Below are 15,016 nucleotides of genomic sequence, written 5' to 3' on the forward strand. Positions count from 1 at the left end.
GATTAACCAACAGGGCTAAAAAATATTAAGTCCAAGTCTTCAGATATTACCAGTTGAAACTAATTCTATATATAAATTAGTAATTCCCATTGGAAAATCAAAACTTCCAACTCAGCCTGACAAAGATTAACATATTTTTTATGTCATCTTTCCATTCAATTGACCAGGTATCTATCTGTCTGCTATGGTTTTGTTACTTTTCTAGTTAAGAACAATAGCCTTCCTATCAATCTTTTTCTTCCCAAGACAATTGTAAATCAAGTTAGAGATCAGAATCATCATAAATTAGTTTTCACCATACTTGCTAACAAAATATATAAGAGAAACAGAAATGTCTTAGACATTTAATATAATTTTTAACTACTTAAAATGGGTAACTAAATCTGGACTAACCAAGTATTGTTTAAGAGAAGCTTCTCCTTAGTAACTGGAAAGGAACTATTTTAAATTAGCATATCAAAGCTACTAGTCTCCAACGCCTAGACTTCTGCTTGTAACATGATTAATAGCAGTCCCTGTTTTACTTATACCCACTTATAAATCGCCACCTGAGAATAGCGAACCCGTTCAGGTGGCCAGGTGGCCCTGCTACTTGGGTTTCCCTCCTTATTCTCCTTTCAACTAAAGACAAGATTATATTACTCTTCCTCACTAAACCTCATCCTCTAGCCCTTGTTTCTGATATTAGTTAAGAGCTAACACTGCTAGTGAGGTATGAAAGAGCAGGGCTAGCAGTACAGAGAGGAAGAAAAGGAAAAATAAAGGCAAAATGACAGAGCCCTCTACTCTCTTACACATCCTATCACTCTTCATACAGAGTTCCTAACCATTTTCTTCCTACGACCCTGTCCTAATACTTAAGCCAATGCCCTGTCTCAAGAAATCTGGTGAGTTGCCACCAATTGAGATGTTTTTTGTCCTCTGTAACACAATGGAAATCATATATAGCTTCTTTCCCTACAAGTAAAACCACATAGTATGATGGAAGAAGTGCATATTCTAAAATACAGGTAAGGTAAGTGTCTATATGAATATCACTTCTGAAGCTTATTAGTTTAAGATCCTGCCTTCTCATCTATTAAACAGATAACTACCTCATGAAGTAACTTGGTACCCAAAACACACTGTAGCAAGCGGTAAGACTTCCTTTCAATTTTTCATTTTGTTCTCATATACAATAAGCGGGTGGGGGGTGGGGGGAAGATCTCAGGATTAGTATCTTAAACCCTTAAAGTATAAATTTTCAAACTTTATGACTACGAACCACAGTAAGAAACACATTTTTCATTATGACCCAGCACATGTGCATATAATCACACACATAACTGAAGTTTCACAAAATACTACCCTTACTATGTATGATGACTCTAATACTTTCTATTTTCTTTCTTCTCTCTGCTCCCCCTGGAACTCTTTTCCCTCCATGCCCTCCTCCCTAATCACATACAGGAAGCTCTTTTTATTCTTGTCATCATACCACCATACTGGAGCCCCAGGGAGCCAGATACTTCCCAGGATGCAAAGCCCAGCAGGTAGAAAAGGAGGGATTCAGAAAGAAGGAAATTCTGCTGGTGCTGGAAGAGTCTATTTTTCTTCTGGTCCAAGAAAGAATTCTATACCCATATTCTCTCAGAAACAATTTTATTGCTGGGGAGCAGAGTTGTACTACTGGAATAAAGAACACTAGAGGTAAAAAAAGGCTCAGATATTAGTCTGGGAACTTAACCAACATATATGACAATGATCCTATAAGAAAATTCTTCCTAGGTTCCAAAGTTTTTAAAACATAAAGCATTTCTAAATTGGGAAAGGGGTGCTATTTATACAATGTCCTATGTCAGAGGCTGGTAAACTACTGCCTGTGGGGTCAAATCTAGCCTGCAGCCTATTTTACTATAGCCCCTAAACAATGGTTTTTACATTTTTAAATGGGTGAAAAAAAAACAAAAGAATATTTTATGGCACAGGAACATTACATAAAATTCAAATTCCAGTATTTATAAATAAAGTTTTATTAGAACAGTCACCTGGAGAGTGCCTAGCCAGCTCAGAGGAGCATGTGACTCTTGATCTCAGGTTTGTGGGTTTGAGAACACAGTCACATTCATTCATTTATGTATTGCCTATAAATGTTTTTGTGTTAAAATTAGTAGCAAATAGTTGCAAAAGAGACTGCCCAAAATATTTACTATCTGTCACTTTACTAAAAAGTTTGTGAACTCCTTGGTATTTGAAAGGATTCAACATTCATTCACAAATATCGTTTAAACACTCTTTATGTGTCGGACACTGGGAAAACTAGAGTGAATAAGTCAGAGATGGTTCCCCCCTCATAAGTATTCATGGAAGGCAAGTGAAAACAAAAGCTAGGGGGAATAAAAAGCACTTGGTTTGTTGTGGGAACAAATAAGGTGGCAAAAGATGAAGTTGGAGAAGGGCCATATCAAGCAATGACTTTAAGGTCACTGTAAGGATTATACATTCCTCTAATATTTTATTGTGTATTCAGTTTTTTGTAGAATTAATCTCTTTATTCACAATGTAAAGATAAATAATGTCTACTGATGAAGAATCACAAAGTCTGATTTAAAACTGTTACAGTTCACTTGAACCTAGCATTCTACTGCTTTCCTTAAAAAAGTCATTGCATTGATTACAAATATCTGGAATAATATTTCAAAGTTTAAAAAGTTTCAAGTGTATTATGTGAGTGTGCTTGCATTTGTGTATATAGCCTTTAATCCTCACTGTACTCCTGTAAGGTAGGGGTGTAATAAACTCCATTTTACAGATGAAGATTACGGAATTTTCCCAAATCCACACAGTATATCACACCATGATTTAAAAAAAAAAGGCCCAACACCCAATTTTCTCCCTAAGAATGCCTGCTCTTTCTACTATATCAGTCCAAGAAGTGCATAATTAATTACTTTCACTGAATTTAAGATAAAGAACGTTCTTACTACTATTTGTTTTTGAGAAAATCATTCTGTTTTAACCAACAGCTATATTTGTACCAACAAGATTAGCTTTTATTTCTATTAACTAACCCTTACTGGCCAACAGGTTTCAATGGTAGAAAATTCTATAATCTGTAACAGACTGGGCTCTTCTGATTTCTTCTGCTCTCTGGCTTAGTGAGCTGATATCTTTACCTATAATGAAAACAAGACCAGATATTAATTTTAAAATATTGTTTAATCAAGCTGCTAAATGTATGTTGCTAACTAGGAATTACAATTCTTGGTGTGAGGTTATTCTAAGGCTGTAGTAGTGAAAGATAAGATCTGTGGACAAAAGATCAAAACCACCCTTCACTGATTCAAAACGTTAAAAGTATAACCAACACTCTTCTTCTCTGACCCTAATCTTTTAATTTTACTCCATCCTTCAGAAGTAAGCATGAGCTTGAATAGCTTATTCCTCAAAAAATCATTCTGATAGAGGCAGTTACTAGAAAAAATAGTACCTGACTGTCTGTTAGGCCCTCTCAGCAGTTAAAGCCTCCTAATTTAATTGTTTCTATTATTTCTAGCCCTCTCAGCAAACAGGCAGTTTCTATTTACATTTTAACAAACAATTAGCAATTAATTTCCTAATTCAACACCCAAACCAGATGTATGTATCTCTAAAGAAATAAAGAAGAGAATTAAAAAACTTCAGCTGGTAAGATTTGTTATGTAATATTTATGTAAAATGAAAGGATGATCAGGAGCTATTTAATCATTTTCCCCATCACATAGAAAGACATTTTACTCTACTTCTGAATGTCTACTGATCAAATTGCTTTACTATTATCATGCCTATCTTGTATAAGTTAGTTATCTCACAACTGCCTTTGCTCACTATTTACCATTCTCTTTTAACTTTGACTTTTCACTTCTCCCCATACCATTTTAAAGTATACTTACACAAGCAGTTTCAGGTCTTAGCTTAAATAAAAACACTTAGCAATTTCTATTCACAAATAATACACTATGAAATTCCACTACCAATTAACACAAAACCTACCAAACCAGTTATTTTTCAAGAACTACTTTAAGGTAATAATAAATAAAATGACCTATTTATAATATTTACAGGGTAAAACTACACTTCTTTATAGAAGGTGGCTTACCAAAGACAGCTTTACCTGCTTCCATAATGAAAGAAACCAAATGAAAAGAGGCAGCCACCATTATACTTTTAAATTCAGTAAAGTTTAATGTTTCTTCTGGTTTTATCTCTGTGTAATAATACAGTTTTTCCTAGTCAGAGATGCTGCTGCTGAACTTCTGCCAATATAGAGTTGATTTCCCTGTGCCAAGCACTACCTCCCCCTCCTACCAACAGTAGAGGTTTGAAATCTTTCACAGATAAAAATATTCAAGCTAACTACTTAGAGGCCACAGCCCTGAATAAAAATAAGGACCCATAGTATTAACTATCCTTTCAGCCTTTATTGTAAGACCTCCATAACCTGTAAAGATATCAAACTCCTAAGAATTAAGATACAAAGTATGCTGTTTCTACCTCTGAATCTTCAACCATACCAACAGTAACTATGTTACATGTTTAAAACAATAAAGAGGTGATCTTGTGAAAATATAGGCATATGAAAAGGAGTAAAGTCAAAATTTCAGAGAACTAAAAATGGTTAGTAAATAAGAATATGAATTAGCAGATGTACAAAATCTAAATGTAGGCACTAGCCACAAAAATTCAATAAACTCTGGTCTGTGTTTTATTATCTCTTTTTTAAGAGTTTTCTTTTCTTTTTTTTTTTTTTTTAGATGTTGTATTCAAAGTCCTCAGGTGCACAATAAGCCTATCCCTTCTTTTTAAGGAATAAGCAGGGCAAATATGAGGTGACTAAGAAAATCTGAGAGGAAGACTGGCTAAGTGTAGGCAAGTTTTAGAATACAGAGAATGTTCAAAGCTAGAAGGGTCTTGGAGAGTCTCTCCAGTTTAGGTTGATGTAACAGCCTCCTAATCTCACCTCTTCACTTCTACATATCTCCAACAGATTTTCCAGAGAGCTGCCAAAGTGATCTTAACACATAACCCAGATCCAGTTCCTCCTTAAAACTCTGCTTCCCACTGCCCTTTGGATTTTATTCTAACTCTTTCCCACATTATATCAAAGCCCCTGCATGATCTGGTCCCAGGCTATCTCTCCAGTCCCAAGCCTGCATTCACTTCTTCAGGCAGATAGACAAACATTTACTGAGCTTCTTTCTATTCTGTTCTGGAAACTGTGCATCCCCTGAGGGTACTGTAATAAAGGTGAGACCCCCCTCTTAGAGTGTACACTCCAGTAGTGGAAAGTGCAGATAGTAAATAGGCAGATAAACTAAGTAACTAGAGATTTGTGGTATGTGAAGTGAGGCGAATAAAGAGTTACCCTGTCAGGGCCCTGTTTGTTTCTGTCAGAACTCATATGATGATTTGTAATTATTTTTATTCATTTGGCTACTTACTTTAAGACTATAAGCTCCATAAGCACATAATCATATCTGTCTTGTTCAGTGCTGCATCCCAAGCACTTAGCGGTGTCTAGCATGTAGTTCAATATTTGTTAATAAATGAATACTTATTTCATCCTCTTTAATTTAGAGATGAGTAAAATGAAATCTTAGTGATTGCCAAGGTAAAAGAAGAGTAAGTAGCAAAGTAGGAATTTGAATGAGGCTCTTAAGTTTTAGTCCAAAATATTATACCACATTCAAAATACTGATCTCAAAACTTAAATGATTATGTTTTCAAAGCTTGCAGCTGTTACCCTATAAGAGACTTAAGAATCTTTCAAGACTTTACTTTTACATGAAAAATTTTGAAACACTTAAGGTTTAAGTGAAACTAAGAAAAATATTTTAAATTCCAATAAATAGAAATGAAAATGTACTCCAATGTTTCCTTTTAATGCATGCTGGAACAAGGAGACCTTAAAGAACTCTTCATAAAAAAAAAAAAAAAAAAAAAATTATCTGAATGTTCTAGATATTTCCTGGCTCCTATTTGGCACTCTTTAGTGATATTTTCTTTGGCTGAATCATTTAGTCAGAATATTATTTCATATTGACTGATAAGTAATTTACCAGCAAATTAAAAAACATATTCCAAGAAATGAATCTATATTTTTAAGTGTTTTTACAGATTATATTCTTAAAAATAAGACTTAAACACAGGTTAGAAGCTAATATGTGTATGTAACATCTACTATAAACCATTTACTGTTATGTGGCATGTTACTTCATTTAATACATCGTGGTTTACAAATTTAAAAAATTAATCTAAGAGGTTTAGAAACTTGCCAAGATCTCATAATTTGCCCTGCCCTGGTTTCTTAAAATAATGCTTTGGAGCAAGCTTGACTTATCATGTATAGTCATAAAGATGTGAAGACCCACAGATATTTCCTAATAAATGTTTCATTTCTATAAAGTATATATTATAAAGTTCGAAATCTTAAGTAGGAAAATTCCTTTCTCAAAGCTTTATATACAGATAGGCTTATTTTTATTACAATATGTAAAGATGGTTCATTTTTCAAATCTTTTAAAAAGCAACCACTCCCTAATGGGAATTTCTAATAATTATCTTATTGCTTTACTTTTCTTCAGCAAGTTAGAGAATAAAATGATTCCCAATGTAACAAGAGCTACTAAGAAAATAGTTAACTGAAGAAAAAAGTGCTTTTATCTAGTCCAAAAGAATGATATTGAAAAGGTTTAGGATTCAGACATGAACAGCATATATCAAGTCAGTCAGAAAAGTTTCTAAATCTACTTATACAGAACCAAGATCTACTGTGAGGAAAATGCCTCACGAAGATTTCAAAGAATATAATCTGAATGGCCAGCATGAGCAATAATTGCAATTACTGTAATCTGACCATTATTTAAATACAAACAACATATTGAGCCACGAGTGCTTAGAATTCTTTAACTATACAATGAAGACTTTTCCATCATACAGTGTCTCTGCCCCTGTAAAAGAATATCACACATACTCACGTTTCCTATGTACTCTTATTATTCCAAATCTATGTCTGTATTTTCATTTGTGCTTATAATCTAAATCCGTATCTGTCTTTAGAATCTCTTTAGTTATGAAAATGCACCCTATTTTCTCCTGGTTTATTTCCTTACCAATTTTATTTAGTAGTGCTACCAAATTGCTCTTCTATATTCCACATTTTTATATATTTGAAACATCCTCAAGATCTGTATCATCCACTCCTATCCCCTCTTAGTTTTAATTACCTTTCATCTGATTGAACTCCCTTGACTAAGATTGTTTTACTTCTTCAAGCAATTATAAACATTTTCTCATCTCATAAATCTCTTCCTTAGAGTTAGTCAAAATTCCTTCATTTCAACTTGCCTTCCATCATGGTCAGGTTTACTGTCAAATGTTCTCTGTGTTAATGATACTATTTTGTACATTTTCCTTCATATTAAGATGAACATCCCTCTCAACTACCTGCCAAGATTATTTTTTTTCCCTATTATTAGGATCTATCTATGTCCTCCAGCAAGCCTTTCGGGGGGGGGGGGGGGGGGGGAATCTGAACTCTTCAAAATTACAATCTAATTTTGTTTTAACACCTTTATGTGTGCTTAATTTATCCAGCGAATCCAGAAGAGAAAACAGCTTAGACAGAGCAGGTCCATGTTCTCCCTTAGGAAGAGTTTTCCCTATATTCTGTACATAAGTACACATTCTCTATTGTAGATTAAATAATGAGCACATTTTTCAGCTCCCATATTTTTCACTGCACATATTTACTTTGTAGTTTCCTTCTCTAGTCAGAATATTGGGTGGAGAGAATAAGGAATTGTTGAGCTAGGTAGGTCACTATTTCTTAGGAGGTTAGAACCCATTGGTTGATCACTGAATTAATTAATGGATCACGACAAAAAAAATAGTGAAATAGAATATAAAAATAAATAAAAGTCTTACACATAGTACAAGTTCACAAAAATATTTCTAATACATATACATATTTATGTTTAAGGGAACTGAGTCATGATGCAATGTGTCATTTCTTATTGTGAGTTATAGTCAAAAAAGCTGAAAGTCACAGAACTTGATTCTCTCTAAGATGCCTTCGATATCTCTGCAATTCCAATTACATTAAAATATTTAGTCTAAGGATCAGAAACACAGCATTTCAAAAAAATGAAGAGAACTTAAGGACAGCAGCAAAACAACAACCAGCAAAATCATTTTTTCTTAATAAAATATCACTATTAAACTCTAACCTTAGGATTATAGAATCATAAAGCTTTTAGAGACAGAAAAAAAGTTCAGGAATAATTAATCCAAGTTTATTGCTTTAGTACATAAAAGAAAATTCAGGCCCAGAAATTAAAAAAATTCACTTCATTCATTCACTAAACATTTGCTCAGCACCTAATGTGTGCCAGATTCTAGGACTGGGTCTGTAGATAAAGAGGTCTTCGGAGAGCTCATAGTCTAAAGTGTATACAGGCAAATAAACATTTGCAATAATTGCTGGAATCAAGATCATTTAGAAGAATAGAAAGTAACTAGCTCAATCTGGGTTGGGTGGCAAAAAAAAAACCTGCTTCCAAAGAGGGGATATTTCTCAGTCGTAAAAATTTAGGAGTTAGCCAGGTAAAGGACGAAGAAACAACATATACAAAGGTACCATACTGATACACAATAAAGGAGGACACATTCAAAAAACTGCAAGTCAACTTTGTACAGCCGGAATATAGGACTCACACTAAGGAGGAGCCACATCAGAATACCTAGTATTTATGTGATATTTAATCTTCAAACCACTCTCTCAGGGAGGCACTGTTAATATACCCATTTTGTAGATGACAAACTGAAGCACAAAAAGTGAAGTGATTTGCCCAAGGTTAAACTGTGAAGCCAGGATGTAAATCAGGGAAATATAACTCCCTTAGCCAACCAATATACTAAGATGTTAGAGAAAACATGCAGGAACCAATGATAAAACACCATTCTAAGTACATGCCATTCCATGACTTTGGGTTTCATGCTAAAGGTGACTCACAGTGAAACATTTTAAGTAGGAGTGACATATTTAGATTTATCTTTTAATGAGATCAATCTGGAAGTCACATGTGGATGGAATGGAAGAGGAAGTAGTGACAAGATCCTAGGTAGTCTTAACTAGAAAAGTGCAACAATAATTCAGGTAAGAGAAATGATGAATGAGCTGGACAGTGGCAGTGCTGGCACCAGAACCAAAGTCCACTGACGCCACGACCACATTCTTGTCCAGTATCCATAAGAACCTCCGATTTTTTTCCTTTAAGCCCACCATTTAACAGTTTTTAAAAATCGAACCTCAAAGACAATACATTTCCTTTAGATCCCTTTATTAAATGTGACTACTAGATGCATTTGGGTATATGCAAGTGCCTAACAGAAATCCAGTTGGAGAATGACGGAAAGTCAATTGCTATCTACAGTAGTTTTCTTACCTCTTGACTTCTCCTTCTCCTTCCCCTATACACTATTCCTGGAACTTTCATGTTCAATAGTCAATTTGAAATCAATGTTCTGTCTAGACATGACTATCATAACCTAACAAAATTAAATCTACCACAGAGGAAGTCTGATGTGGTTCCAGCTGTAGCAATAAATATATTCTCTGGTCTGGTCAAATTTTGGCTTAACCAGAGATGATGAATGAATAATAACAAAAGACAGACTTTCTGAAAAAAACAAAGAGTTAAAGAAAACCAGAATATTAAAAAGGGTGTAAGAGCAATCTACAGTTCAGGTCATTTGATTCCAAGAGAGTAACACTACTCCCAAGTGTAAGTGTGTGTGTGTGTGTGTGTGTGTGTGTGTGTGTGTGTGTGTGGTATTCCAGAAACCAACAATTTAAAGAACAGTGGAAAAGACTATCTGGCTAATTCTCAAACATCCTAAATTGAACCTGTTTTCATTTAAACCATGGGTGTGCCCTCTTGAGCCACCCCTGATGCTAAGCAACAAGTGGGTTCCACAAGCAAGCAGCCTATAGTTTAGGGAAGTACAGAAGGAACAGTGGGGAGCGGGCCGGGAAGAGAGTAAACAAAGAAGGCAGAAAGTGGAAAGGGAACAGAAGAGATTATAAGTTACAGAATATGGAATAAAAAGTGAAGGAGTACTAGTGACCCCAATATCAAACACTGCTAACCTTACTTTGACAAGTAGCAACATAAAAGAGCATGAAAAGACAAATTTAAATCACAGATTTCTGATACACCAAAGATGAGATATGAGAGTACACTACTTACAAAAGTAAAAAAGCAACAAAATAGTTTTAGAATCTAAAGGAACATTTAGAGATTATTAAAATCTCATTTGGTTTAGTTATGCTTTACTTCTCATGAAACAAGGAGTCTGGTAAACCCAAAAGGTAAAAATGTCAATAGTACCAGAGATATATATGTATGGGGAAGTGTTACAAAGATAGTATAAGGCGTATTTGCATACTTGTTGTGGGAGAGATTTCAGAATTTTTCCTTTCACTGGTGTAGTGCTACTTAAACTTTTTCACTTTAATCCTTACCTGGCTGGTTAACTTCCTTAAAACCAGATTTCAAAACAAAGTAAGCACTTATTAATTATGGTCAAATTTTAACCTTAAAAAGGACAAGGGTCTGTGATAGAGCACAGAATATTAATTAGTATACCCTACATGAGCCTAATGATAACCAAAACCCAGCCAATGGTTCTTCAGAAAATTATGTAATTAAGAAACTACTTTAAAAGTTTCTTCAAATTGGGGCACATGGGTTGCTCAGTCCAGCGTCTGACTCTTGATTTCAGCTCAGGTCATGATCTTAGGGTCATGAGATGGAGTCCACGTTGGGCTCCACACAGAGTGTGGAGCCTGCTTAAAATTCTCTCTCTCCCTCTCTCTCTGCTTTCCCCTGCTCGCGCATGCACGCACACACACACACACACACACACAACACACGCTCGCTCTCTCTCAAAAATAAATAAATATTTCTTCAAATTAAAGTTATCTAAAAAAGATGAAATACCCTTTTAAAAAACCCTGAATTTATACTCTGAAACCTTTCACAGACATTTAACAGTAAACATATTTCTTCCATATAAAACTTACAGGCACCATGTTCATCTCTTTCTCTCACACATAATCCTGTTGCCACCACACAGTCCAGACACTGATTTTAATAAGGATAAAAGGAAATATCCTTAAAGATGATTATTACAGCAAAGACACTACTGGATCAAAAGCAAATATAATTAAACTTGATACCTTGACCAATCATTCATCCTATTCATGAATATACAGTCTTCATGGACTCTCCATCATAGCAAAGTGATTGGAGAGTTTATTCGTAAGTCAACAAAATATTTTCATTAAAGTATAATAAGATGAAATAATGTGCATACCTATAGTCTGTTTCTCTAATATAATCATTCTAATTTTAAAAGATAAAAGATGAAAGCTCTCAATACAAGGTCACCTGGAGATCAATAACATGTACTTGTAAAATCTGGATGATTGACCGTGGGAGAGGAAAGCAAAGCCCTTTTACTAATATACCCATGCTTTCAAAAATGAAAAGTTTAAAATAAGCCTTCTTATTGTCAATACTATTGACATTTTGAGCCAGATAACCCTTCACTTCGGAAGGCTGTCCTGTTCATTATGAGATGATTAGCAGAATCCCTGCCCTTTACCCACTAGATGCTAGTAGCACACCCTCCCCCACAATTGTGACAAGGAAAAATGTCTTCAAAGGCCCCCTGGGGGGAGAGGTGCAGGGGCAAGGAGCAAAAGACACCCAAGCTTGAGAACTACTGTCTTAGAAAAAAATTCAAAATGAATTAGTAGGAGAGAGAGAGTTTATTTTGTTTCTCTTATGGTCTTAATGTTCCAATATATTATATTTGAATTTGATCACAGACTAGATTTAAGAGATTCTGCCTGTAGAAAACAAAGCATTTAATATCTATCACTTGTTAGCCAAAGTTCAGAAGAGTCCCAGAAGATTCACTGTACTGCCAATTCTCCCTCCAACTGCACATACACTCACTCACAGAAACACACACGGGCCACACACACACACACACACACACACACACACACACACACAGTATTGTCTAACTGAAGTGAAGGAAATGCAGATAATTACTTTATTTCCAGTTCTTATTTCATGGAATATATGGACCAGACTCCTTCAGCTCTCACAGAAATCCAAACAAATTCTCTACTTATACAGTACAATTCAAATGCCACAATAGCTGCATCATTCTAGGTAGGATAAACCTAAGTACTAGAACAAGTATTAAACTCAGCTTCACAGTTTAAGGAATTATGAAGAAAGATACAAATTAACCACAATGCTTTAAAAACATACAAATAAAAATCTAAGAAATAGATCTGTGTTTTGAAACAGAATCTGAGGAAAGATAAGGAGAATGAAAAAATTCAAATACAAAAGGAAGCTGAAGGCATTTGAGGATGAAGGAAAAACTCCAAAATGTTTCCCCTGGAATTACAGAAAGAAATTACATATTTGGCCATATTCTACAAGAACGCAGAATATGCAAAATCAGTCTGCAAAATCAGTCTCCAGTATATATAACACAGGATAGAAACTGAAAAATCAAAGTCCACAAAATACTAAAGAAAACAATAAACGTCCATCCAAAAATCCTGAAATACAAGAGCTCTTTACCACCATTTCTCATTTGCTTAAAAAAAAAAAAAAATCCAGAAACTAAAAACTGACAACTTGAAAAATTTTTTAATTCACATAAAAATAGCCATCCTCATGCTTCCAGCATGCCAAATTTACATATTACACAGAAAAATCAATTAGGAAAAGAAACATAATAATTTTTTAGAGTATATTTGATTCATAACAAAAGCCTTTTTAAAAAATCAGATATTTTAAGTACTAAAAATCTTCATACATAAACATGGATTAAAGTCTTTCAGATGATTTCAATGATCTTCAGTAGAATTATATTTTAGTTCAACTAGGAATTTTTATTTGAAAAATAAACTATGCAACAATATTTAGTAGCAATTTTATGTAATTCTGTGTGCTATATATATATATATATATCTATATGCTCTAGAGCAACAAAATTACTGTATTTTAAAATTTTAGTTATTAACCTCTTGGCCCAGTTAAAACGATCCTACAAAAAAACTAATGCTCAATTCTTTTTACTTCCAAACCAAGCAGAGGAAGCTGTAAGATCTGTAGCGACAGCGTGCTTTTCCAGAAGTAATACCTTGAGACTGCTCAAGAATAACCTCCTTCACCAATTAGTGTGACTCAGGTGGGTTTGGGAGGGAATAATGTCCACAATTCCTTGGTCAGTGGCCATGATGCCCCTCCTCCTCAAGGGCAGGAGATCAGAGAAAGGGATTTGAACAAGAGGAGTTTACCAACCAGAACATACAGAACACAGGATAAAGAGTACTACGGGAAAAATAAAAACTACACAGTTAAGTCATGTCACAAAAGCAAAAGGTTTAATGTTATCAAGGTATTCATTCATTTCAGAGACACCATTGTTTATCTTCCTCCCCAAACCGTGCACAAAAAGAACTGTCAGCCTGCCTTAAGCATGTTCCTTCTTCCATTTAAACAGACATGATTCTTTGGTTAATCTCTGGCAATGATCGCCATTTCACAACACATTTAGCCCACCCGGAACTGATCAATACCACTACAGACATAAGACTAGACTTTATCCATTTATTAACCACAAGGAAATGTACCATTCAGCAAAATTCTATACATTACAAAAGATTCTATTAAAGGGGGGGGGGGGGGGAGGGTTGGGAGGATGGACACACACACACACCACAGAGGTACACAAAGAAAAGACTAACACCCTCTAATTTCCCTGTAGCAAACGAGATAAAGACATGGCCATGAAACCTGTCAATTCGTTTCCCCCCCCTATAATTCTGTCACAACCTAGTAACTGAATATTGAATTTTATGATAAACAGATCCATTGTGACTTTAAAATTGTTTCATCTATCAAACAAACTCTCCTGTTGTGTACATTTGCACCTTTGAGCTAGATGATATATTCATTTACAGAATTTCAAATACAAAGGACTAGATAGTTTTCCAACCACTGGTTGCAAGCATAGAACGTTCTCACAAAATCAAAATTTCAAATATAAAAGGACCAAATTATTCTTCCAACCTTGGGCAAAACCTATTTTATGATTATAGTGTATTTGACAGTATGAACAATCTCAAATGGCTGCTCTAAACCAAAAACAATGCTTCAATACAACGCGTTTAAAATAAGTATTCCGTAGGTAAGCAAAATCTATGCCAGAAAAGAGCACATAAATGGTGGTTGAAAGCCAGCACATTACCAACACACAGAGGCATACCTCTCCAGCACTGGGTTATTGTTAATACTCCAACAACAACAACTACAACTATTTTTAACACTGCTGGACAGTGAAGTTGAAGAAAACGTAAAAGGAGACCCAGATGAAATTGCTGATATGATGCATTGTTTCTCACGGTGAAAATTAAGTAACAACTGGCTTGATCTCTGTCGTGATAGTCACTGGTGAAGCACTAATTAAAAGACAATTAAAATAAAACACCCTTATTTTGGAGAATGCCACAGTAAATGACATTCCAGAAAACGCCTTTCGGTTCTCAAACCTTTGCATAGATTGTCACTTGTGGTATCTGTGGCTTAACTGCAACCCAACCAGCGCTGTCATCCAGTGTTATGGCCACAAACCATGACTTTCTCACTTCCACAACAGAGCAGTCACTCTTATCAGTTCGCCAGCCTAACTCTAGACGAGAAAAATTCACGGAGGTTTCCAGATCACAATCAGACCTGGGGGGTCGCAGCCGAGGGGCTCCGGGTCGGGGAAAACCTCCCCAGGCTCCACTGGAGCTCGCCGACCCAACAACAACCTCGGCCAACAACAACCGCGGCCGCCAGCAGCGGCGGCAGCGGCAGCAGCAGCAGCAGCCCCGCCGCTCCGGGCTCCATGCACCTAC

At 35.3% G+C, this 15,016-nt stretch overlaps 1 protein-coding gene across 2 annotated transcripts in view; it reads right to left on the reverse strand.

Moving 5' to 3' along the window:
* The window catches only part of ACVR2A (activin A receptor type 2A), an 82,475-nt gene that overhangs the window by 66,965 nt on the left and 494 nt on the right, over positions 1 to 15,016 (reverse strand). The window lies entirely within an intron of this gene.

Source organism: Panthera onca, chromosome C1, assembly GCF_046562875.1.
Source record: "Panthera onca isolate mPanOnc1 chromosome C1, mPanOnc1 haplotype 2, whole genome shotgun sequence".
NCBI lineage: Eukaryota > Metazoa > Chordata > Mammalia > Carnivora > Felidae > Panthera > Panthera onca.